At 42.2% G+C, this 27,132-nt stretch overlaps 1 protein-coding gene across 4 annotated transcripts in view; it reads right to left on the bottom strand.

Annotated features, from left to right (window-relative positions):
- CNTN4 (contactin 4) overlaps positions 1-27,132 on the bottom strand; it is a 301,419-nt gene that overhangs the window by 269,242 nt on the left and 5,045 nt on the right. The window contains exon 1 of one of the 4 annotated variants that reach the window (XM_040568784.1): positions 6,342-6,488. The exons of 2 other annotated variants lie outside the window; for them this stretch is intronic. The gene's annotated coding sequence lies outside the window, so the exon portion shown is untranslated. Of the gene's footprint in view, positions 1-6,341; positions 6,489-27,132 lie in introns of those variants that run through there. One more of the 4 variants, XM_040568779.1, reaches the window with a different exon arrangement.

The raw sequence follows: 27,132 nt of genomic DNA, 5'->3' as shown, positions 1-27,132 counted from the left end.
AAATTGCCAAGTTACATAATGAGGTCACAGTGCACAGATACATGGAGCCTGCACAGGACTCTGCAGTTAAACATATCCACACGAACCACATAAAATACACATCTCCTGGTGCTTAGCTTCCATTCTCTTATAATAAAGCAACAGAAGACAGCAAATACAGTCAAGTATGAACTAAAAACCTAACAGCAGGAAAAAACACAGCGGTGAAAGTAACTGAACAAAAACCTCCAGGTCTGAAATGAGCTCAGCGAGTACATGCCAAACACAGGACAGAGATCAGATTGTCCCCCACCTGTGACAACTGAAAGCCATACACAGTTAAAACTCCACAGAGGTGGAGAAAATTTATGTTTAATGCACACCTTGCATCTTTTTTTTTTTTGGGGGGGGGAAGGTATACAAATAGGCAAGTCCCAAAAAATAAGCAAGACCGAAATACTTTGGAGCAAGAGATGTACGTGAAAGCCTCATAGATGTATTACTTGCAGCAAGCACACTAAATACTAATTGTAAAAATCAGAGAAAAGCTTAACATACAGTAGTAAATCACTTCCTTTAAATTAATTTTATAACTTGATTTCTCAAATCTAAACAGAAACCATAAGGGACCATGACAATTTTTCCCTCCAGCAGGCAGGCTACCTCTTCCCTTTTAAATTCCCACTCCTGCAGCAACACCATGCGAAAGAACTAGGGAATATTTTATCAATTAATTCTCTCAGAGTCACTAGGTTATGACTAGGGGGAAAAAAATCTGTTGCAATGTAATCTATCTACATTCAGAAGCACAGAAAGCTATTAGTCTGCATCCTAGTGATACCAAGCCCTTCTCATACAAACAGTAGAGCAAGCTAAGCTACCCAGACTTGACATCTGTCAAAACAGACCAGGTCTCAAGTAGTAATTTATATGGGTAGCTTTCTTCCTCTCCTTCCACTGGTTCAATTATTGCAGCAGTATCATGAATAAACAGTATTATGTTCGGGGGAAATTAGAAAAAAGGAAATATAATAAGCTTAGGATTTGCCTAAGATCCCTTCCTTTTTTATTTTAATATATCTATAAATTGCTCTCCTTCCAAGCATTGTATTCTGCTGCTGTAAACTTACCAGTTCACCAATTTCCTCCTAATTCTGATTCCCCTATTTTGCCATAACGACCTCTCCATTACTGAGCCCTGTTCAGCTTAATCAGACAATTAACTTGACCACATTAATAGATGTACGAAACAGGAAAACAGCACTTACCCTACACAGTGGGTAATCTATGATTATTAATGAATTTAGCTATAAAAACTAGCATGTGAGGAGAAGATTGTGTCCTTGGTGATCAAGTGAAGTGTGGTCACGCCTTCACATTATGTTTGTATATACAATTTTTATTTTTTAATTTGTTTTTGAACAAGAAGTCTTTTGCTTATGGACTCAATGGTCCACCTCATGTAAGCCAAGCAATCACCTCCTTCCATGGGCACCAAAGCTGACACAAATTGAAAAAAGGCTGAAAAGTTCCTCAGTCATTTTGGTAACACCACCATTTTAAATGGCAGCAAATATAAAGCACAGCATTTTTCATTGCTGTAAAGTTCTCTTCTGTCCTTAGTAACAGGTACTTCTGCCTTGATCCTTTGGCACCTGACACTAAAACTCAAGCAAGAGCTAAGGCCGTACTTCAGTAAGAGCACATTAACAGTGACATGCTTTTCAAAGGCTAATGCTCCCGGCAGCTTGTTTTGATGGGGTGACAGTCTCTTAAGCTGATGCAGCCCACAGGGTAGAGGAGGGAGATCAAAGAGGTGCAGCTGGAAGCCACAGCCAGACCTGCTCGAGGATCACGAATAACCCCAACGGAGAAGACAAAATCCTGTTCGTGAAGGTCACAACTGAAACGTGGCAACAGTAAATGTGTGAACCAGGATAAAAGACTCAGCCAAACACTCAGAATTTCAACTGTGTAGGCAGAACACCTAGAAGAGTGAGGCTGACCCTGAGCAGAGTAAAGCAGCGCTGGATCTGACTTTGATCCCGCTGATCTCATGTTCTCTGTGTGGCCATAGGAGAATTACAGCACAGCACTACTGGTAAGGGCAAAGCATCCAGGACCTCAAAAAGTAAATTAAAAAAGGAGGTTTGGATCAAATTCAAAACAACCAAACTTTAAAAATAACAATGTTTTAGAGGAAAAAGTACAAGCTTGCAAATTCTTTCTCACTACGAAGCAGAAGGAAGCCACTGCCTCCCATAGATGAGTGGAAACATCACCACAGCAGGGCTCACATTAGCAGAAGTGCCACTACACCAAGATGGATGAGCTCAGAAGAAACAACAAACAAGCTTTGCTGTTTTTGAAACCTGTACAGTTGTTCTCCAGTTAGTTGGTACAGAGCTTGAAACATTCTCACCAAGGCGATCTGCTCCGGGGCAGACGCATGCTGCAGCAGAGCAGGGGATCAAGGCAGGCAGGGCTTTTTTTTTGCAGCATGGAGGCCACTCAAAGCAGCTGAGGGAGCCGCCAGGCCCCGGCAGCCCTCGTGAGGGAGGTTGAGGAGCCACAGGCAGAGCCATCAGCATCCCCTCCCCAGCCGCTCAAAGGCAGCCCCTGGGGAGTGCTGTGACCAGAGCAGGCAAACAGCAGTTTGCCCTCAGGCAGGGCAGAGCTTCCCTCCCCACTCAGAACAGCTCATCTACCAGCTGTCTATCTATAGACAAACCACCATGGTCTCCACTAGGCAGAAAGCTCTTTCTAGAAAGTCTGTGGTGACCCAGATTGACTGCCCTCTCAAAAATGCAGCAGTTCAGGTTTCTGGTCACAGGGAGTGCCTGAGCCTGTCGCTGCCCTCTGAGGGTGGCAGAGGCACCATGTGTGCAAGGTGTGAGCAGGTGGATGACCTGGTCAGCCTGATGACAGAGTTCAAGGAGGAGGTGGAGAGGTTAAGGGCTATCAGGGAGTGTGAGCAGGAAATAGACTGCTGGAGCAACTCCCTGCCAGGCCTGGAAGAAAGGCACTGCAGTGTGACACCCCAAATACAAGCCCTGAGGCTTAGGCAGCCAGCAGAGGCTCCACCAATGATAATCAGAGGGCTGGAGCACCTCTCCTATGAAGAAAGGTTGAGGGAACTGGGCTTGTTTAGCTTGGAGAAGAGAAGGCTCTGGGGAGACCTCATTGCAGCCTTCCAGTACTTGAAGGGAGTGTATAAACAGAAGGGGGAACACCTGTTTGTGTGTTGATAGTGATAGGACAGGGGGGAATGGTTTTAAACTAAGACAGGGGAGATTTAGGTTAGAAATTAGGAGAAAATCTTTCACTCAGCGGGTGGTGAGGCACTGGAACAGGTTGCCCCATCCCTGGAGGCATTCAAGGCGCCAGGCTGGACGCAGCTCTGGGCAGCCTGCTCTAGTGGTTGGCAACCCTGCCCAGAGCAGGGGGTTGAAACTAGATGATCTTTAAGGTCCTTTTCAACCCAGGCCATTCTATGATTCTAAGATGAAGGAACTTTTGCACATCACACCCTGTACCCCAGCACACCAGCGGTGCAGGCAGCAGTGAGCAGCACATGGCTCCTACAGCTGCCACCCAGTAAGATGGGCAAAGCAGCTCCTGGCCAGGGCTGGGGGAAACCAGGACCATTCAGAGCAGGATTTGGGCTTCTCCCAGCAGCTCCACTTCCCCAACTGCAGCCTCCACCAGCAGAACAGCTAGTTGGCTCATTACATTGTTTCACCAAACACGTATTATTAGTAAAACAGATTTGTTGTGGCTGCTGCACCACAACTGATGCGAAAATATGTTCTGAAGAGAAAAAGGAGAGCATCAACTTTCCCATAACATAGAAAAATCTGAAAATAAGCAGATATGTCCATAGTAGATAAAATCAAATATGTTGACATTCAAGGTGTATACATAATGTACAAGTAATCTACATATGCATGTATGTTATAGAATCTTGCAAATAAATATTATTCTTCATAAAAGTTCAGACTCCATAGGATGGTATAAATCTATTTTGTATATCTTGTAAAATGGTATAAATATATTTTGGATATATTTTTGTATCCCACATTAAATATTCTAAGAAATGTAGCCCTGTCAAGACAAGTTCTTGCACACTTGAAACTTTCAGAAATCAAAGACTTAATAAAACAGATGTTTTAATTCTTTTGTGTATGCATTATAGTTATCTTTTAAACAACATACTTATCTAAAGCCTTGGGTTAAGCACAGCTCTGAGGTAAACAAGTAACAACACCATCACTGCATCTACTTGAATCAGACTCTAGCCTTTTCTCTGCAATGAAGTAGGCTAGCAAACATTTGGGAGAAGTTAAACTAAGGCTACTCTATATTTTTCTACCATCATTTTAAGGAGTATTGGATTTTTAATAGAAGTTCTAGTTTTTTTTTTTTTTGGGGGGGGGGGGGGAAATGAGGTTACTTTTTTTTTTATAAAAAAGTTGAGAAATTCAGCAACTAAGACCATTTATCTGGATTTGTTTTTCTAGGCAGTTCTACCAAAAAAGTGTGTCTAATTTAAATTTCACATCAATTTCAAAACCAACCCCATCTCTAACTTTTAATTCTACTTGAATTTGCTGCTCAAAGGTGGCAAGTAGTACTAGAGATCTTGCTGTGATCTAGCTGGAATCAAGTGCAGTGATTCAGCTCCCCTCCCTGCTCTTCTTGAAAGAGTTAAGTCCAACATCTCCATCTTCAAAGTCATTATTCTATCAATAAGCTGAATAATTTAGTAGGCAGCCATTTGACTTGATATTTTTATACAGGTCATAAACTTACTAGTACACCAAACCCTATGCCTTAACTAGTATTTCCAAGGGAGTAAAGCTGCTGGGGGACTAAGCCACGTATATGCTACTGGAAATTATACACCACAGCTGCCTGAGTTTCACCCAGCTTCCTTAGTTATTTTATGCAAATTTTGATGACCAAAACCAATTCTCCCCCCTACAGAAGCCATAACTTGTGTTATTTACTCATGTGTATATTAGCACTGAAAACATGAACTTTAGACTAAGTGATATCTGTAATGCTGTACAGATAATCTTCAAAGGCTAAACAGTTTATGATTAGCATTGGACTCTCAAGTAGGAGCTATGAGCATAGCTTTTTTTCTGCTTTTTGGCAACAACTCCTGGTCATTCATCCCCATAGCTCTGAGACACTGATCAAGTCACAAAGGAATTAGCTAAATACGTAAAGGATGCTGCCACTTCAAGATAGATATATGTTTTCAATTAATTTTATTTTTCTGCGTATCTAGCAGATTTATGAGATAAGCTATTCCTATTCTTTTTCAGTATTCCTTTCAGAGACTTAAAATCTTTAAAAATATATAGATATAAGAACATCATTGGAGGGGTGAACAAGCAGAGAAAATGAAGGAAAGAGATAGGAACAATGCAGAAATCTCCAGAGAAAAAGATCCGATGAAGAACACAAAACTATGCTGCACAGAGTAACTATCTACTACAGCTCAAGTACAGAAAGCAGTTATCTCACAGTACTTTTACATAGTTTGAGCAGGAATCAACTGAACCTTTCTCTGAGGTTTTGAGCAGCTTTAGACCTTAATTGACTGCTACACATTGTATACGGCTTGCAATGTGATCATGCAAATTAGTATCCAGTACACTGTTAAAGCCAAACCAAATGAGTCAGTGCAAGCCCAGCTCCTAGATGTTTCCAAATATAAATTAATTCTATTAATCCTTATTTAGATCCATGAGAAAAACAGTAGATACTACAGACCACCTTCCAGAGGTCAACAGCACACAAGATGTTTCATAGGAGTCTCAGTAGCTACAAGACTTCTCCAGCTGACATAACGGTAACTACTACTGCCAACACACCTGGAGACCTCTCAGCACCTGGTATTTGTTAATGCTTGTCTTCACATCAGCCCTACAGCACACCTATCAGGGCTTACACTTGCTATATAAGAATGAAGGAATCATATTTGCAGGACACTAAGCAGCAAGTCAAGTAATTAAGTCCAAGCATGTGCTCACATCTTCTAGAAGCCGAAACATTATCTACATAATAGCATTAGTTTTACAAGGGGAGTTGCATAAGATATACCAGGGTAAAGAAAATAAATACAGGAAAGCTCTGAGAAGAAGAGTCAACAGAGGAATAACTAAACACAGGCCAAACCCTGCTTTCTGAGCAAAGCCACATACCCAATCCCATACAATAATCCTTAGAAAGACTGACACTACCCCCAATCAAAAGCCTTACTCCACCATGCTCAGCAGCTCCCACAAGGTTTTGCTGTCACCCCAGGCACGGCAGCCAGACCTGCAGCATCACCCCAAGGGCCAACTCACCAGGGATGGGGCCTGGGAAGCCCCCACCTGCTTTGCTCTTCAGCGTGGCACCAGCAGCCCACTCTGTCCTCCAAGGCAGAGCCAGCTACCCTCTGCGTGCCACCTTCTTTAATAAGCTCCTGAGGATCTCAGTCTCCTCCCTTTCCCTTCAGGTGTGCCCTCATCCCCCAGTGGCACCCAGCTGGGCACAGCAAGGCCAGCTCCTGGGCAAGAGGAGGGGTGGGCACACAGCCTGCTGTCGTTAACAGGCATTAGTCCTGCCACTGGAGCTGTGGGGAAGTGCTGGGGTGGGGAGAATGTACCCGAGGAAGAAAACTGGAGTTTAAACGTGGCTTTAATGCCATCTACCATTTGCTTCAGCAGTGCAGGAGAGGCACCTCTCGGATCTCCTCTGCCAGCCCCAGCAGTGAGATGATTGCTATCGCATAATGTTGCCAGATGGTGTAAATCTGACAGCGACACGGCTGGGAGCTATTTTGTTAAATGCAGAAGCAGCACTGAGTAGTGAAAAGATACTGTCCCTTGAGCATACCTAAGATCCTTTATGAAAGTCAGGGGTCTGACCAGCCGGGCAGAGAAAAGCCCGTCATTACCAAGGCACCCAGCAGCTCCTGCCCAAGAGCAGATAGACCATCCCACGAGATAACACCGTCCTTCGTGCCACTCAAAGGTGCTTTGTGAATCCTAAATATCTGACACATCTTCAGAATAGAGAAACGTGAATGCTGATGTGCAGGTCTGGAGTGAGCAGCAGCACGGGGCTGCCCCAGCAGCGTCGGACATCTCCTTTGTCCCCCAAGGCACCTTGCAGGATGCATAATGAAGAACAGACTCGTCCCAGAGCTCTTAGACCCAAGGTTTCCCTTCCATTACATGCCAGGCGGACAAAGGCCCCTGTAACAGAGATCCTCTGTTACAGTAATTCTTAGAAAACAGTATATTTCTTTCAAAGGACGAGTACTGTAGGCTGGGGGATCCGACGGCAGGAACAGGCCGTGGCCTTGAAGTCTGACATCAGAGTGACCATCAGTGGGGTGATGGAGGAGCGAGGAAAGCAGCAAGGGGAATAAAATTACCATCACAAGTACTGGACGTGAAAGCCTCCATTGCCCTTCATGCCATTCATAAAGTATACCTTTAGTAGGTATTACTGTAATAGGGTAATATTTTTTGTTATAGCTGCTCCATGGAAAGCATTCATCCATGCCAGGAACGGAGGTCACTGTCTCACTGCTTCCTCACGGGATTTCTGTTTGACAGACGCAACACACTCTTTCCTATTACAAGTTCCCTTTTTAAGGAGGAGGAGCAAGTTAGTACTGGGAGATAGGGAAAATATTTTAAAATGGAAAATGAATACAGGCCAAAAGCCAAATGCAATTCTGCATGCCTCGGCTTGCAGATAGCTAACCTAACCCACCCAACTTTGTCTAGACAAGTGAAATTTTGGCCATAGAAACTGTGAGACACATTGAAAAGGAAGAAAAGTCAAAAGCTTTGCAGAAAATGCCCCCAACTGCAATTATTTTTACTACATACAAATACATCACTTTCTTTACAAGGTATAAATAACTATATGCAATTACATGCTAATTACTTACAATTAAATTGCAGTGTAAATACAACAACGCACAAAGATAATCAGATGGTTACTTGTACAATGTAAATTAATTGATAACAGGAGATTTACAATTGCAAATTAGAACGATTACATTTTGAATACTATGTTAGATGTTAGGTATTACACGCAGTTAATCACCAAGCCATTTTTTTCCCAATAGGGTAACATTGTGCACGACATGGGGCAGTGGGTACCCCACTCTGGGGTGACAAAGGGAGGACGTAGGTGACAATTCTATAAGTCAGCATGTACAACCTTTGCTGTTCTTTGCGACATAATTATCCTACATAATTTCCATCATTATCTGTTATCTGAAACGTTCACCATGCTGCTGGCAATAGGATATTTAGTTCTGATTAGCTTTGGAGAGAGAAATTTCTACAACCTTATCTTTCTCTTGCATTTCTGATTCCCTCTCCCTTAGCTCCATCCGGCACTCAATTTAGTTTCACTTGTGTGGCCGTCTACAGCTATAAACACAAATTGCCTGCAATTTTACGCCTTCAAAATCCTGGGATTTTTTCATTATTTCACCAACATGCAGAAGGCAAATTTACCATAAATTCATAAAATAACAGCAGTGGGTGTTTTTGCTGCTTACTGGAATTTGTTTGTCCTTTTCTTAAAGATTGTGCATGCCTCTGTGTGTGTACTTGTGTTATCCTAGAGCATCTGCATGTTGTCCCTGGTTCCTGCTAGAAAAAGGATGTCTGCAGTAGCAGTTTGTTGATTTTCTATTGACTTCTGTTTGAAACTGAAGGTGGTTCTCATTACTTTCTTATAATACAGTGAGGATACCAATTTAGCTACATTGACCTTGTAATTATATTTATTTCTTCTTGTATTAGTGCCTGTGTTGAGCATAGGTTTTATTACTCATTCTGGATCTGTGTTTTGCTGATTTGGGGTTACGTGAAGCATCAAGTAGGTTAGGTGTACCTGCCTGCATGCACCCAGTAGCCTTGAATTAAGTCTCAGTTTCAGCCCTGCTATAATGACTGAAGGGATTTTGAGATGTAGCTGAGTCGGTGGGACAGTTTTGCTTAAATGTCCCTAATCTGAAGGTTACATCTCAGACAGATAATTTAACACTTCATCAGCGTCAAATCAGGCAGTGACGTGACAGTAACCTGGCCTCAGTGCAAGCACTCACAGCATCATGACCAACCTCAACCACTCAAAGTAACTTTCAGCATCAGTTTGTGAGAGTTGAGATTCTTTGCCTTCTGGCTTATGACACTTTCTGTTTCATTGTATGATTAAAGTCTTTCAAACTTCATCCTGCAAATAACATGAAACTTATTTTAAATGGGAGGGGAAAGAAAGTACACCATGCTGTGCCAACAGAAATAATGAATTCTTCCTAGGATAGTTAAGGCATGCACTGATGAGAACTACAAATGCACATTTGTACATTGGAAAAAAAAAAGAAAAAAGAAAAAAAAATTGGTAGCCCAAATGGCAAAAAAAAAAAAAAAAAAAAGAAGAAAAAAAAGGGGACACTTTGGTAGTCCAAATGGCTGAATTTTTATTATTTTCTCAATAAAGATAAAAATGGTGCCAGAAAAATTACTAGAAGCCATTGCCTCAGTTCTCTCTAAATTAGATTTTTGTTATGAGAAAACTTGTTATTTTCAGGTGATAATTGCGTAACACTTTTTTTCCTCTAAAATAATTTATAAATCCAAACCAAATGCCCCAATAACTTTGAAAATACTTCCTAGGATGTGAATTTTTTCCCCCACATCACAGCTCTTACATCTCACTGTTGCAAGCCAAATCCTGGTGTATCGTGGTGCTACAGATAACTGAACTAGGCTCAAATGCAGAAGAACCTGCAAAATTTGCACTGCAGATTCTCACCCCACCGCGGTACATTTACTGATCTACCTATACAGGTTCATTTACCTTACTAGCATAACAGTGTAATAGTTACATTAGTATTTGCACTGCAATGCTTAGCAGAAAGTGAAGCATTCCTTCAATCTACACTGAGGGTATCAAATTAGGCACTTTTGGATTAATCTGCTTCTGGAAATCTGCTTCTGGATCATTTTTTTGCCCCTACTGACTGCTTAGTTTGCTTTCAAAATAGTCTAAAACTTCATGTTATCCAGGGAAATAGAATTTCTGTCACGTAAATTTTGAAAAGGTATTTTCTGTTGAAAGGGGTCCCTTTCCAGATCTCCTAGTACATAAGACATAGGTATACAAATATGCAAAAAAGCTTCAATTTCTGGGAAAGGGCCTTTTTAAGGAGGCTTTCTCTGAAGAAGCAACTTGAGTGACACCTTCTACCACCCATCTGAATACTGAAGGGAATAAGCAGCACACCAGTAGGTGTTTGAGGCAGAATTTGTCCACCTCAAACCCCTAAGTCTATGTCTCCCCACAGACACGGGAGGCAAGGAGAGGGCAGCTTGCCTGACTTGTTCACCGCAGATGACTGTAGCAAGTGAGACACCCAGAGCATGCAGTGAGATCTCCCAGTGTTCATGACTACAGGAAGGGAGAAAGTCGAGGACAAACCTGTTGTGAGCAGAGTACAAGGTCACAAGGAGCTTGGTTTGTGCTACTGTGGAAAGGCAAGGCCCAAGAGCACTCACAAGCTAAGTGTACTTCTGGTTTCATTTTCTCAAGGGGTCAGGAAGAAGACCTGTCAAGAGGGACAGGAGAAGACCAAAGCATGGTGGCTCACATAGGTGAAAAGTCCATTTTCTGTGGTTCAGTTAGTAGCTAAAGTAGCGGCCTGAATGTGTGACAGCCAGGATAATTCCACTCAAAATCTCTATTATATTTTTCGCTTACAAAATAATAGATTAGCAGCTCTGTGATCTGTAGGTCACAGAACAAGCAAGGCCACGTAACCTGCAGGTTAAACATGCGTGATTATATATGGCTTGTTAAAAGTATGACTGAACTAATTGATGGAAAAATCGTGCTGCACCAAACTGACCTTATTATTGTTCAGATTAAGAAAAGGTCCCCGAAGAGCAATGACAGCCGCAGCTTCAAAAGTGTTTTCAAATATAATGCAGTATTTTGCCAGCACGCAGAGATATTTCACGCTGCAGTCACCCCTAACAGCATCCTGTATCAGACGACAGAAAGGACTCGCCACCCATCACAGGAAGACCGCGCGGTAATCCTCCGAGAGACACTGTACTGACAGCATCATTAAAATGCATGACATACACTCTGGCTGCTATCAGATCAGCGGTGCATGGGAATACGATGTCTATAATAGGGAACATACTGGCTCCAACCTTCATATTCATTTGGGATACCTTTACTACACCGCAGTTGGACTGACTGATATCATGAAGCGGAATGGGCCATATGTACAGGTCTCCAGTTGGCAAGCTTCACGAGGAAATGAAACCCAGGAAGCATGTGAGTAGCTTTTTACTGCAAGTCCAGCTGAGAATGAGGTTATGATTTTCAGTTTGCAAATTATTAGTGTATGCATATAAAGGCTCCCTTGCAAACAGAATAGAATGAAACAGAGCACATTTTACTTATTCTTCAGCTCTATTATATTTTCTCTGTAGGAGGTGAAAACTGGCAATTACTCTTGAAGATGCAGAGATAGGAGGATAGAACATAAATCAAAATAAAAAAAATACAAATATCTTCTCCAGTTATTCAATGGATATTTATTCAACCAAGGTGCTTGTGAAAGACTGTTATAGCAAACCACACAATACGTTACAAGGAGTTTCTCCGATCTGCTTGGCGTTACTTGGCAATCAGAAGAAAAGAAAATGAGGAGAAGTGACTATATTGTATGCAGCATACGATCCAAATAAAGCCATTTGGAAAGAAAAGGTCAGTAGTGGACAGGCTGACAAGAACAGTATTTCTACAAGACGCAGGTAGTTCAGCGTAAGAACACAGATGAATTTTAGGAACACACACAACAGTTCTATTCTTGTACTCTAACGGGTTTTTTAGGGATGAGAGGAAGACATTCACACAGACTGAATAATTTTAAAGACCACACTCTTGCTCTAAAAAAGCATTTGTGTATTTGAAGGTCAGAATTCAGATGAACTTGCTGGAATTCATATTCATCAGGAAGAAACAAAATAAGTCCTGGGAAGCCCATTAAAAAAATATAATGTGCTTTTTCCTTAGGAATTACTCTGAAATTGGGTGTCATGTATCTGACTTAATGCTCTAATGGTATGACTTGAACACTAGGGGAGGATTTACAGGAAATATCTGTTCCTTATCTGATTATAGAAGGAAACCAAAGTCTCACAGTGTGACACTCCAAGGTGGCTTGCTGTCAACCTAAACCTCCAAAATTAACTATTTATCATTGGATTAAAACAGGGCCCGCTGTCGATCAGATGCATTGTTCAAGCTCAAAGACTATCAGACCCCAAAGGAACAGACAAAAGACACAAAGGCAGGCAGGAAAATAGAGAGGCACAGAAAAAGGAGGCGACCTGCCCACCATTTCAGAAGAAGAAATGCAATGCCAGCCCCTCAGGCCAGTCCTACAGACTCCGTTGCTCTCTAAGCTATAGGCTGGTAATTGTGACAAGCCAAGCTTGGTGGCAGTTGTGACCAGAACAAAACACCTTTAAGAACAATTTCTGTATAAGAAATGATTCAGGAGATTGCCAGCTATCAAGAAATCATTCAAAAAATCTTTTGGAAAGTCTTTAGTAATGGAAAATGCAGAAGCTCATCACGATTTTTGTCGAGGTTAGAGCTTTGCAGGTGTGATTTTATCTTAAAAGCAGGTCCTTGAAAACAACTAGGAGCACGCCAAGGAGGCACACGCACACTTCAGGGAGCTTGAAAAGGTATCACGGTGTACAGCGGGAGATAAATTGTGAGTGCAGTTAGGCGTGCGGGGTGCGGGACTCAGTGCAGCGCCTAACAAACCCTGCAGCAGAGCAAACACCTCGCAGGGCTCGTGCTGCCTCTGGCCAGCCCTCAGCCTCTGTTTCTCTCCCCAGACCTGGAGATCACATGTGGTGTTGCTGAGAGTAGTCTGAAGGATTTATAACGCAGTTGCTACATGCAACTGGATTACATTCAGTTGAATGAAAACGGTAACATCAACAAAGTATATGCCCCCAATTTACAAAATCTACTGGTATTAATCAAAATGGATTATGTTAAAAGACCAAGGGAAATCCAGGAAAATCACAAAAGAGTGGCACTTTTATGTTAAAAACTTCAGCAGTGCACTAAGGGTGGAGTAGAAAAGGAGGAAGGTTAACTTTTTTGTCAGAGTTAGTCTGCCACAGAGCCAGCTGCAAAAACAAAGCCAGGCAGGGACATCTCTCATGGGGGGTGACAATTATTAGGAGGCAATTACAAAAAGCCAGTGTTGGGAACCAGGCACTTCGTCTGTGGCAGGACCAAACAAACCTTTTAAATGTTTGGAAAAAACTGGGTTTAATTGGAAAAAAAAAAAAAGTGGCTTCTGAGGAGAACTTTGTCTTCTTGAACCGCACAGCCAGCAGCTCTGCCAGGTCACTGGACACAGGCAAAGGCCTCGTGAGGTGCCAGCACAGGCTAGGTAGCACAGAGACAGGAGGCAGGGAAGAAAGTAAGAGATATATTCAAGCATGCATAGCTTCCCAGATGGGGTATTTCCCAAGCAAATGTGTCATAGACTGAGGACTAAAACTGCTTTTTTAGCAACTGCAAAACTGAGATTATTTATGCATGAATGCAGCACTACAGTGCCATGGAAGTTAACACTGAATTAATTCTCCTGCCTACTGACTTAAAGGACCAGGTCACAGCCTTGTCAGATGCTTTTGCATGTGTGAGTGGTCCTCAGCAGACCAGCACCACTGCTCACTAGGGTTTGCGGCCACGCAGACAGCTCTCAGGCTGACAAACCTCTACCCTTATTTTCTCTTGGACCCACAGACGTCTGAAGGATACCCGCGCTCCATGAACCAAGCACCTGCAACCTCCACTGCCACTTGCAGGGCTGCTAGAATCACCTGATCCGTCCTTAACGGTGTTGAAGAACCCAAGGAATTGGGAACTTGAAGATCCTCTCTACTCTCACCAGTGCTAGATTCCAGAGTTCCTTGATATATACCCAACGACCACCAAATACCGGGTAATGTACCATATGCATGGTATTTGGACAGTGTGGGGAGCAAAAATCCCAATCCATCAGCATTTAGGTATTTATCTGTCAATCTGAAAGCTGGCCCCCCAAAGATTTTTTTTTTTTTTAATATACTTAAATCCCAGGAGGTTTTCACATTTATTTAAAGATGTTCCATCTTGAGTACGGAAGTCATGTGTCTTTGCCCAAAACAGTATGCACATGAAGGAAATTCAGACTGACACGATTTCAAGACTGCAAAGACAAACTGATTTAGCAACACTGACAGGCATTTATAAGCAAAATAAAATGTGAATCTAATTTCAGCCTACCATACTGAAATAATATGCAACATGTTTTGATGTCAGAACATGAATATTTCATATATGAACAGCATCTTGTTCAGCTGCGGGATGCTTCCAGACACCAGCGAGAGGAGGTCCTGGGAGACAGAGGAAGCCTAATTGCTATTTTTCAGTGAGCAACCCAACAGTACAGTAACTTTCAGATCCTTATTGACTTCTTAACTGCTTTGCCAACTGTCAATATGTAAAAGTTTAGAAGTAAAAATCATGACTGGACCTTTCCTTCTAATTAATGGCTATATCGATCAGCCAGGATTTCCTCCTGCCTCAGAAAACACTGGATTTCAGAAAGGTCCCTGCCAAATAGATATTTATACTTATGGCCTGCTAGTAAAAAGCAAAGCCTGAAATCTCCAGCATGCTAACAGCATCGCTTTTTAAAAGTGCACTGATAATGAACATCTCAATGAACTAGGGCAGAGCTGGGCATTTAAGGTCTCAAGAGCTTTTTGTTTTGTTTTGATTTACATTGAGTTTCAAGGTTCAGCAGTTTAATAGCCAGCATGGCCACAGTTTCATTTCCTTCATTTCAAATTTAGAAAAAAAGAATATCTCAAAGTTACATCTCAAACAAGAAATCAATCCCAAATTCAACCTGGCAGTTAACCAATGTATGCAGAAAATAGAGTCCAGTTACTGCTGAAGTTGTGCTGAATTTTGCTACAAAACATTTGCACAGCCTTTTAAGTTGCCCGGTATCTCCCGGACTAAAAATATAAGCAATGGAAAAAATGCACATAATTTAAATGACACTGAATATTCAATAATGCTAATGACATAAATATTAGAAGCTCTTTGATGTGTATTTCTGGGAAAATTGGATTTATCCTTGACCTTTATTTACTCATTATTTTGTCTACACATAATTAACACATTCATAATATCACATAAATGCCACTTATTGATACTGTCCCAAAGGCAACTAGTTATCTGGGAAGAACGTGGACACATTAGCATTTACTGACTCATTTAGCTTCTTTTCTGCATTAAGCTGAAGAAATCTGTATGTTAAATCTCATGGAAATGTATATTAAAAGGCAGTACTTCACCAGGTAATGCTTTAGGATCTGTCAGACACCAGCTACAGTAATTTCCAGGGACAGCCCCGAATGAGGGCGGCCGCGACCCCTGCGTTGTGCCAGATCCGGAGCAGCTCGAGCACCCAGCCAAACAGGCTCAGACGATGGCACCGCTGTGAGATTGTACTTAAGGCTGTAACAGATAGCGTTTACTTTCTTAATTTTCATAAACTCATCCTGACAAATAATAAAGATGCAAGCAGAGAAAGTTGCTGTGTGTACTGGATAAAATCTGCAAATTTATCTTCTGTGACTTGAGCCTACCAAAAAGAGCAACATATTGCTCAGCAAGGTCTGGGGTCAGTCAGAAGTTCAGGTATTTATTCATGTAACGTAACATCTCCTTACCTACAGATTTCACTGTTTTGTGGGATGTTGAGTATCTCCCTGCACTAAGAGTCTGGCAAAGAAGCTATGCAAAATGAGTAATAATCTTGAATCCTCTTTTATAAATCTGAACATCTTCTCCATTATTCATCAACACAACCAGATATTCAGGGCCACAAAAGACTACTTTCAGTGTTTTGTTCACTGTACTTAGATTTTTTTTTTCTTGAAAATTATTTTGAAAGACTTTTGTAACCAATGTCTGGTAAAACACATGTCAACACTTTGGCAGGGCTGGCAAATTTTGAGCAAGCTCGAGTTAAATTTAAAATGGAAACTGGACTAATTAATGACTTGAGATGGAACAAAAGCATGATTTCAGCATATGACTAAAATGGAACAAGGCAAAAAGCAAGAAGCTGGCACAATTGCTGCCAGGATCAGGGTTGTCCTAGCAGAGCTGAGGGCTCCCCAGCTGCAGCCGTGCACAAGTGTTCCCGTGTCACACCCCAGGGACACGCGCAGTGCTGGCTGCAGCCGGAGCAGCAGCACAGTCCCATCCTGAGGAGAGATGAAGAAGGGGGTGCTGGAAATTTGCACCCCAGATACATGACAAGGCTACAGGTGGGGCTCAGAATAATGTGTGGAAAGTTTGCTGCTTCCAAGCCAGACTCTTTCTGTTCAAGAAAAGAAATAGCGAAAAAGTGCTTGGTAAACAGGCAAGGAATACACCACGAGGCACCACCGTATAAAAAAAAGAAAGAATAAAGCAAGTAACTGCAACTAGGTTTTCGCTTTGTACTTTTGTAATAGAAGAAGGAACAGAAATGAAATATCACCTAAGCAAAAAAGCAGGTGATATAAGGAATCAATGCACAAAGTTACCAAGTAAGCAAAGCTGTGTGCCAGAAGAGACCCTTCTGACAGATCCCACTGGAGGATATTCTGAGCATTTCAGCATTAAAAAATAAAAAAAAATCATAAGCAGCCTTGGGCAAATCACAGTTTTTTTCTCTGCTAATGTTGATTTAAAATATGTAAATGTATTCACAAGCTAGAAGGTGTGGATAATGACTGTTAAACATGCAGAACAGTGACCATTAAAAACAATAGCAGCAAATACACAAAAGAAAGCAGTTTCCAAATTTGATTTTTTCTACTTTCACCATGGAAACCTCTCTCTAAGCACTAGTATCAAGTTCAGCTGAAGAAACACAATAGGCAAAGTTTTACCCTCCTTTTTATTTTTGTAGCAGATGACAGAATCTAAATAGGTGCATTTGTAGTAAACCATGCCTTGTTTTCCATACAAGTAAACCCTCAAACTCCTCACAAATCAGGAATTATCCATTACAAGTCCTCAGGTTCTGTTTTGGGGGAAAGTATTGAAAAGGGCTAACCTGAAGATGAGCTGAAATAAAGCCAAAATGGATTGACTTCGTGGTGTGCCCAGCCTCCCTGCACAACATCCCTCTGCTCTGGCAGGAGCTGTACACAAAATACATGTGGACGTGTCCAGGGGCTCTTACAAGCTACTGACAGGTGATGGATGGATCAAACCCAACATCTGGAATACCAAATACTAAGGTTCAGAAGCAAAGGGAGTGAGTGACACAGGCGGAGGAGATGAAGGGACGGAGGAACCTTGGCAGCAGAAGGCTGAATCACCTTTTCCTTCGTGAAGAGGATAATGAATGGGTTGGCGGTGGCAGGATGACCTTTCAGCAGTAAATATTGGTCTTTAAAAAAAGCTTTGCAGTGCTTTTATATTTGCCAGGAGTGTCGCTAACACGAGGAAGGTATTTCAGACTTCATGAAACTTAACTGTGACCAGTGATAACGGGTGTCTGAGTCAAGGTGCTATCACATCTGAAATGCTCTCCCAGATCAGGAGCCCAGCCCACTCGTATTACCAACGCTCCACCACTTTATTCACTTCCTAAAGCCATGAAGGTCACCTCAAAGGCAATTTTATGAGTTCTAAACATGTTCACATTCAGAAAAGGACAAAAAAAGTGTTTCAACACATAATATGACTCAAAGAGTAAAAGGATTAAAAGAAGAGAGGGAAAAAAACATTTTGGATCAAAGCATATGTTCTGCTATGAGCCACTCTATTCATTTAGTTTTTAGAATTTTTAATAATTTGGTATGTTTTATCATTAGCAAATATAAATGGTGTTATAAATTAATTCTCAGAGGTGTCCTACTTCACTGATATTTTCTGCTGGAGAAAGAAATTGCTCAGAGGGAAGTTTACAAGAAGTAACACTTCTATGGACTAGTACACATCTTTTTCTTAGTGCAACTTCCTCTCCCCGATGCCCAGCGTAACTGCTCTTTCTGCCATGCTTCTATTTTCAGCTAATATATTTAGCCATTTGCAGAGAGTGGAATATGAGGAGCCATCCAAAATGGACACACATTTCCTGTTTGTTTTTCAACAAACTAATTCCACTTTCTTTCACATCCTGCCTGTACAAATGACATCCTTCCTACAAACTAGCCTACAAGACCACAGCAGCATTTAGCAGTCAAAACATGGATGCTCATTATCTGCTTCTCCTTCTGCTATTTACGTTTATTGGCCTCCATTCTCCTTTTCTTTTCAGCCTACATAATATTTGGGTCAGTAACTTTGAATTCTTTTACTTTTGCAATCTCTCTCACACTGCCAGGTGTGATGGGAAACACATCTATTCTAGTTGTGTTATTAATTTATAAAAATTTACAAAAATTATACAGAAGTGTACTTTGCAAAACCACAATATCCTTGGAATAGATGGCCAACTTGGTTCATAAATACTTATCCCAACTTTCTCCTTCCTATTTTCAGATGTTATGTTTAATTTAAAAGTGCTTTTTTATTATTATTTTTTTTTAATCCTAGAAAAGAACTTTAGGGAAAGAAAAAAAAAGAAAAAAAGATGCTTGGTTAACATGAGGGAAAGAAGAAGAAGGATGAAGCTGAAGAAGTTATTTTTCCTGCTCCCAAGTTAATCCTGTGGGAAATCAGTGCAATTCAGGGGGCTTTTTTTTCTTCCCAACCAAACATCTAAGTCAGCTCATGTTCATCTGAAACTCAGTTTACTTTAGAAAGGCTAAAGAAATGAAGCAGTCCATCAATTATTTAAAGTGTTTGGTCCTGATCCTGTCAGGGCTTAGGTACACGCTTAATTTCACTGCAGTCTCAAAGCCAGAGCCTTCCAGCCAGAGGCTCAGCCCGTGAAGTGTCTGGAAAAGAACATGCATAAATCGGCGTTTTTGGCCAAAAGCACACAGTCGTTCTTGCCATGCGGGAAGGGTGATGGGAGCCAGTGAGGCTGAATTCACACCGGGCTGCTCAGGGCATGGTTCCAGCCACCCTGGTGGTGCCCCTGAGCTCAGCTACATCCACCATTGACCATGGGGGCCAGAGCTGGATTTGGGGTGCGGAGGTGGGCTAACGAGTGCCCGGGGAGGGGTGCCCATGGGCTGCACCCCATGGCAGCTGAGCTGCGGCACCGGCACATGGCCACAGGCAGCCCCCGGGTCTTTTCAGCAGGGATTCAGAATACTGGTCTATGAGTTCAGGAAAAGGAGTTATATAGATAATATGTATAAAAACATAATACATATATAAAAATAGAAATGCGGATGATACATACCATCTTAGAAGTGAATCGCAAAGGAGAAATGCATTCATCTGTTCTACAAAACTTAAATAGCTACTAAAATTAGATATTGTCAGTATAGTTATAAAGGATTCTCTGCGGTTGGATTCAAATATTATACAATATTTTACATTTTATACAATGGTAATGGACAGCATTACATTAGTATAGGTATTATCAGGTTCTCCTATATGAATGCTTATGTCTACTCAAAATGTTTTAGCTAGTTAAATCGTACTTGGTTACATTTTCAAAAACACATTGTCAATTCTAGGTACTTTTTGTTTTAAAGCAAGTATTCAGAGAGACCTTTTATCCTGACTATTTCAATGCCCAGAAATCAACAAGGCTAGGGAAGGACTGATCCACAGCTAAAATACAGGTGCAAAAAAAAACTAAGTCTGTTTTAAGCATGAGACTGACTTATGATGCATCCCATGGGGGACAAGAACTCAGTGTGAAAATTTCTTCTCTACCATAAATGTATTGTTTTGAATAGCCTTGTAGCCCCAAATTCAATGAGTTCGGATAGACGTTCTCAGAAACTGAAGTGCCTAAATATCTCTGTGTCTCTGACCATCTCCAAACGCATCTCCATTCTTCACCTCTAATAAACCAGCACGCTGGCAGCCCACGAGACTGCCACATGGATAATTAAAGACCTGAAATTTTAGGCCTATTCAGAGTCTCTGGTAATAAAGGTCAAGTAAGTTCCTCAGTTTGATACAAACTACTCCCACTTCACCCTGCAGAACTTCACAAGGTGTTTTCACAGAATCACACCATAGTTCAGTTGGAAGGGATCTGCAAAGATCATCAAGTCCAACCGCCTGTCCACTTCAAGGATAACCAAAAAATTAAGCATTTTATTAAGGACATTATCCAAATGCCTCTTGAACACTGACAGGCATGGGGCATCAACCACATCGCTAGGAAGCCTGTCCCATTCTTTGACTACCCTCATGGTAAAGAAATGTTTCCTAGTATCTAGCCTGGGCCTCCCCTGGCACAGCTTTGTGCCATTCCCACACAGCCCATTATTGGATTTGTCCATAGCAGACATCCATGACAACATCTGCTTTACATCCCTTTAATCCTCACCCAGAGGCTCCCTACCACATCGTCCCTAACTTTTTATTTGCTTCTTTATTTTTTTAACAGACTCCTGCAGCTTTAACTGCTTTGCAAGCTCTGTGCCCCTGCAATGTATGGGGCTGCCATCTCGGGTCTGCCTGAGAGAGAAGCTAAAGGATCCAGAACCAAAAGTGCCATTTTAAAATGTGACCCTGAAGTTTATTTTTGACAGATGGATTTTCTAGGTACAGAACTGTGTTATCTCTGTAATATCTGAACTCAATTTAAGTTTGATCTATAAGATTATTTTCATTTCAACCCCTTTGGACACTTGCAACAACAATATTTCCCTTCTCCCTACACGAATCTAATTTGGTCTTGCACTGCAACTCTGCTTAGAAAGCTGTTTAGTGGCAATGTTTCAGAAATATGAATCAAATTTTCTTGAGTGAAATAAAATTAGCTACCCAGGAAAGGATAATCCACTTTTCTAGGGGCACTGATTCCATATTTTAGGTAATGGTTCTAAAATACAATAATAATCATAATAATAAAATGGTTTTGCGATACAGTGGGTGCTGATAGCAAGCAGGCTATCAGAGGTAGCCTTGCTGTCTCTGAATATGCCAAAAATGACTGCAAGCATTAGCTGGCTCACAGAGCTGTGCACTTACACCACAAATCTCAGAACTTCCTGACATCAGAAAGCAAAGGAAAAAAAACAGCAGCCTAATAGCTGAGGGTTTGGTCCCAGGGCTGGCTTTAATTTGCAGAATGCTCCAGTGCCACATTAAATGCTTTTAAAATGTGATTTGAAGGATTTTCCTCTTGGAGTTTTTTCACGGTGCAAAAAATATTTCAGCGAAAATACACAATACATCGCGTTGGGCACGGGCTGTCTGGTGGAATGCCCAGCCGGGGAGCACTGAGGTTTGGTGCTCAGTGTCCTTGCAGGAATAGGCAAGGGGCTTGGTGTCCCCAACCCAGTGAACCACATGGCCTCTCCAAGACTATTCATACAGTGACATGAACAGATGTGCTATGTGGAAACGTGTGCTCGCTGCCTTTTTCAGGCAGAAGAGGCAACCACTTCCCTCTGGCAGCAAGGAAGAAGCTCCCAGAGGATGGCAGAAGATCCCAGTGGGCTGGTCCAGCTAACTGCTGTCAGTCCTTCCTCTTGCGAAGCAAGGAGTCTTCCCTGAATTGTGCTGGCAGAGGAGCACCCATAACTCAGTTTTCTAAGGGATGTTAGCTGCCACTAACTGTATGAATAACATCGCATGAGCCACCATGTGAGTGGAGCCATCATGTGAAAGGAGCCACCACAACAGTATGTGACACAAGAACAAAAGTAGAGGATAGAAGAAGAATCAAAAGGAAGATTTTTTTTCCTGGCCGTGTGAAGTTTTCCTGCTATGCCCTATGCTATGCCCCCTTTTTACACCTTCTCTCTAATTCCCATGGCTTTCCTCTCCCAAAGCAAAGAGGCAACAGAGCCTGCAGATGTCTGGTTTCTCTAAGTACCTTCTGATCTCCTTCTGAGCACAGACTGCTCAGGAGGAAACTCAGAGGCATGGCTGGTCAGGCAAGTGTTTACAGAGAAACAAATCTGAAGTAATTAAATAAACAGCAATACAAACATTGCACTGCTCTCCATTTATGCTGGCTGCTGCAGATTGGGTTCCTTCGTGTAATGTTTACCCAGGAGCTGTGATGTATCACTTAATCTACTGTAAGGACTCTGTTCATACATGCCGAGATTGGCCAAAGGCTGACAGCTCTCACTTACACAGGATTGAACAAACTGAGAGAAGGTATTCCTGAGCTATTAGAGGTAGGCTTTGCCTATACAGGTTCTAACTTCAGTGGTCCAGGAGACTGAAGTAGAAAAGCAGAAGAGACACTGCGATCATGCGGTATGGTTGGACTTTATACTTACACTCTTGAAAAATACTGATGACCTTGAAAGCTGCTCTTCAAAGGAAAGAAACAGGATTGAAACCAACCGAAAAAAAACCTTTGCTGGAATTGGGTTCATCTCCTCTTAAGGGTGTCAGAATTAGAAAAAAGAGGTAAGCTCAAAAATCAGGGCCAGGAAGATGTGGAGCTGCAGACCCCTATGGCCAGGTAAGTTTCAATACTCTAAAATGTGACTGCTACTGAGGATCAGGAGAAAGATTTATGCTTTAAAACAGCCTGCGTAAATTCAGACATGGACAAACCTCACTTGCAGTAGCTCAGACTCAGAGAACCCTTCATCTGAAGGTGATCAAATATCTCCTCACACTACATACCCCTTCCCAGTGGCAAAACGCTCAGTGATGCTATGTAATAATATTGTATTACTGGCATGCGGGTCTTGTGGCTTCATGTTCTCTTTTGCCTGTGGATGACACTGAAAAAAATATTTCTGTTAAAATAAATGCATTATGCTCCCATAACAGCTTACAAGGTGTTTTTTTTTTTTTTTTTTTTTTTTTTTTTTTTTTTTTTTTCCCCCTTTAAAATCCTTCCTAGAGAAGTACTTCAAAACCAAGAAGCGCCAGTCCCAGCCTGTTGGCAGGAGGGCAACACTTCCAGTATCTGTCCTAGGGACGAAGGACATACAACCCCCTAACCCACACACTTGTTGCAGAAAACCTTCAGCCGGTGACACCACACCATTTCCAGCTTCCATTTAGCTGAGCAAGCAAAGCCAGGAACCCATTAATTTGCTGCATGAGTTATGGTTCCCTGCAGCACCTTTTGTTCACTGTCAAGGTTCTGCAACAATGACGAATGCAACTACATTCAGCCCCAAACTCCAGGATTTGATATACTAAATCATTCCAGATATTAAATGTCTCGGTGATAAGCCTGGCAAATGAATTCCTCTGGAGCCGACACTTTGTGCTGTACATGAGGCAGGAGAGACTCCCGGTACAGTCCCATGTTGTCTCCTAGAAAATTAAGCAGCTTGGTAGCACTGCTGCTCCCAGGAAAGAAAGCAGAATCCCAGGAAAATTCACACAGTTTCCAGTAACCACTCAAAGAAGCTGCAGATCTGCATAAATAACTGAGGCAGCAGAAGGCAGTGTGGGGAATTAGGAGCTCACCACTTATTCCTATTTTAATAGCAGGAGCTGTACATGCATATAAAATTTCCACTTTCCCTAGTAAATAAACAGAGAAGACTGCAGCAAAATAAACAAACAGAACCCAACCAGAATGCCTAAGCAGCAAGACACGGGCAGGTTTTCAGCCGTATTCTCATCAAGCTAACTATTAATCTTCCGTGTTTAAAAAAGATCTCCCTTCAGCCACGGCACACCAAAGTCAAGAGAACTAAATAAATTTAATCTTAACTAATTTGTAAAGAACATGTAACTTTTCCAAGGAATCCTAAACCAAAACAGATTAAGGCATACAGAGGGTGGAACAAGTGATGCTTCATTTTTAATTTCTCAAAATCACCAACAGATACATCACGGTGGTTAACACTGGGAAGATTTTGCAGGCTTCATAAACAGTCGCGGCATTAGCCATTATCACCCAAGTACAAATTAGTTTGACCTTTTCAGCTTTCTCGTACTGGGCTTCCTTTTTTCCACTTGACTTGAGAAAATATCGAGTCAATCCATGTTCTGCACTCGTCATTCTCAGATGTATTTGACTACTGTTTTTCCCTCCATCTGCAATTACAAGAGATCCATTAAACACTGAATTCACCTGAGCAATTCTCGCACTCCAACCAGCGCATGACTGTGGCTCTGCAGGAGGGACCCAACCTTGTGCTTAGCATTGCACCATATTTGCTTTTTCCATCTCTGCCTCCCTGGTAAAATGAAGAAAATGTGTGATACGTTCCTTTAATATTTATGGTGGGAAGTGCTAGCAAACAACACGAAAACCAGGTGGCAATTGAAGCAGAAACATAGAACAGCGTGTATGACCACGGCCCTGCTCACACAGCTCCGTGCATGCAAGAGGGGGGACAGCAGTGCTTTAGTTCAGCACTGCACATCACTTCATGGAGAGAGGGGTAGCTTCCTAAAGCATGTTCCACCACTTCCAAATGAAGGAGCTGGGAGCAGAAAGTCACCTTTTGTATGAAAAGAGCATGACAGGGTGCTTATGGGAGGGTTAGCGGGGTAGAACCTGAGGGAGCTGTGGAGGCAGAGGTCAGAGGGAAGGATGCTCAGTGCCTGTCCCTCCTGCCCGCACACCTTACCCTGCCACCGACAGATGCCCATAGAAAGCAGAGCTGGCAAAGCAGTGTGGATTTCTACGTGGATTTCTGGAAGCCCAGACTAACACTGAGCATCCTTAAGACACGAGCACTTCCCCAGAAAGCCTTCTTACAAATCATCAGGGGAGAGCTGCACACTGACAAAGCTCCCTGACGCCGTGCATCTCCCGGGACAGCCGCTCCATACCAGCTGGGCGCTCAGCTCTCATGGTCACTGATTTCTGCCAAGTTTAAAATCATCCCTCGTGAATCATCGGCGCTTTCTAACAGCACGTCTGACTGCACTGGCTCCAGCAGAGGAAGCCTCGTGAGGTCTCAATCATCTTGGGTGGAAATCAAAGGAGCTGGGGAGGAGCAGGGAGGGCAGTGCCAGGTGAGAGGACCTGCTGCATCGGGCTGTGTGAGTGAAGACAAATAGCAGCAAGTACAAAACACTGGGCAAAGCCAGGGTAAACTGCGGAGCAGAACGGCTCTGTGGGTTAGTAAAGAATCACGGCACCAATGGACGAAACAAGTCAAGGAGAAAAACAATGTGCTCATGTATGCATTCTGCAGAATTATGAATCCTGAGAAAATTACACCAGGGAAATTGTGTGCTGGGGGCCACAGGCTCCTGCAGCAGCTGGGAGGGGCAGCAGCCCCCCTAAATCCCCCCAAATCCCCCCCAAACCTTCGAGTGCGACGGCGACGAGGCTGGGGGCTGAGTGCTGCCCCCGCGGGATCGGGCTCAGCCCAGGGTGGGCACCGCCGCGCCACACTCAGCGGCACAGTCCTGCGGGGGGCCAGGGAGAGGAAAGCACCAGCGAGCTGTTTTTGAAGTGAAATGCAGTGAAATACAATAGGCCATTTATTCTGAGCAGAAAACATTTAAGACATGGAAAAAAAAAAGTGACTGAAATGTGGCTAGAATAAGAACAAATCTAACCCCAAATAAATTGCATGGAGAAATCACCAATCTGATGTATTTACACAATTCGTATTTACTCATGCATATCAAGGTCTGAACTGAAATCCAGTGTTGTACACTGCTAAGAGCTGATTCTGCCTGAAATTACTCTTCTGCTGTACTTCATACTTCATTCATTTCTCCTTCAAGCTATACATGCACAACAGAGGGCATTATACATCTCCCTAATTGAACAATACAGATCAATTAAATATGAAAAGTCATTCTTGGACTAAAACCCTCTTAGGCAAATGTTCTGCTCTTATGCTAAGTAACTCTTTTTAGAGCTTGGAGTTGAGTGCTGTTCAGAAGCTTTTTTCAAAAGACTGGGAGACAAAGACCAAGAAGATTCATTCATTCATTCATGACGAGGACAGGGAGCTTTTGCCTCCATTTCACAGGAGCAGGGTAGTAGTGATAAAAAAAATATTATTTGATGAAAGCTATTTGGTACTCTGTAAGGAGGTGAAGCACCCTCATCTGCTTAGCCCTGAACATGCTTCTCAAACACATCTCATGAGTCACACCAGTAACACAAAGTACAGTTATTCAAATAATAATATGGAAAAGGAACCACATGAAATGAATTTATGCATTGATTGTAGCCCACCAGCTACAGGTTCCCCACACGTATGCTCTATAAAATGTGGTAGTCCCACCCAAGATCCAGGAGCAGAAGATGCAGCACATCAGCAAGTAATTCCCACTCTTGATGGTATCAGAAACCCAGACGTCAACACGCGGTGTAAAGCCTCCCTGACAGCAGCTCAGCTTTATGGCAGTAAGCCATAGGGAATGGTTATTTTGCCATTGACCCACCAATACATGTTCTTCACCAATGTACAAAACTGGACTGTAAAAGATTATTGACATAAATCTGGTACAAACCTAGAACAGCTAAGGTAACAGAACCTGGCTCAGGGTTGGGAGCAGAATCCAGTTTTTCTACTGACTACTAAGTAGCAAAGCCCAGAAAGGGGGAAATGGCCCACAGCATGGTTATGGATCAAACTAGGAAAAGATCTCTGCTCAGGGTTTTACAGCTATCACCAAAAATAAGTGCAAATGGGAGATCAGAACCATTAACATACAGCCATGAGCAGGGAAAGCAGCAGTCACTACATACCCTGTTGACTTTCACAGATGGCTAGTTTGGTTTTCACATTCCTATTATTGGAAGCATAGAGATGGAAATGTGTTTAATTGTTTGAGTATGATGTTGTTTGTGAGCCTTCCCAAATAATACCCTCTTATCTGCATACGAGTTTAATAAACCATGCACTTACTGTTCTGTTAAAAACATACTGATAGGTTATTGCTATTCAGTACTCAAAAATTAAATTACCATTCATAATACAGGTTTTTCCATTACAAACACAAAGTATGGTATTTATTCCCTTTCTTAGT

Source organism: Cygnus olor, chromosome 10 (assembly GCF_009769625.2).
Source record: "Cygnus olor isolate bCygOlo1 chromosome 10, bCygOlo1.pri.v2, whole genome shotgun sequence".
Taxonomy (NCBI): Eukaryota; Metazoa; Chordata; class Aves; order Anseriformes; family Anatidae; genus Cygnus; species Cygnus olor.
The sequence above is the reverse complement of the archived record's forward strand: the minus strand, read 5'-3'. Positions and strand labels throughout refer to the sequence as shown.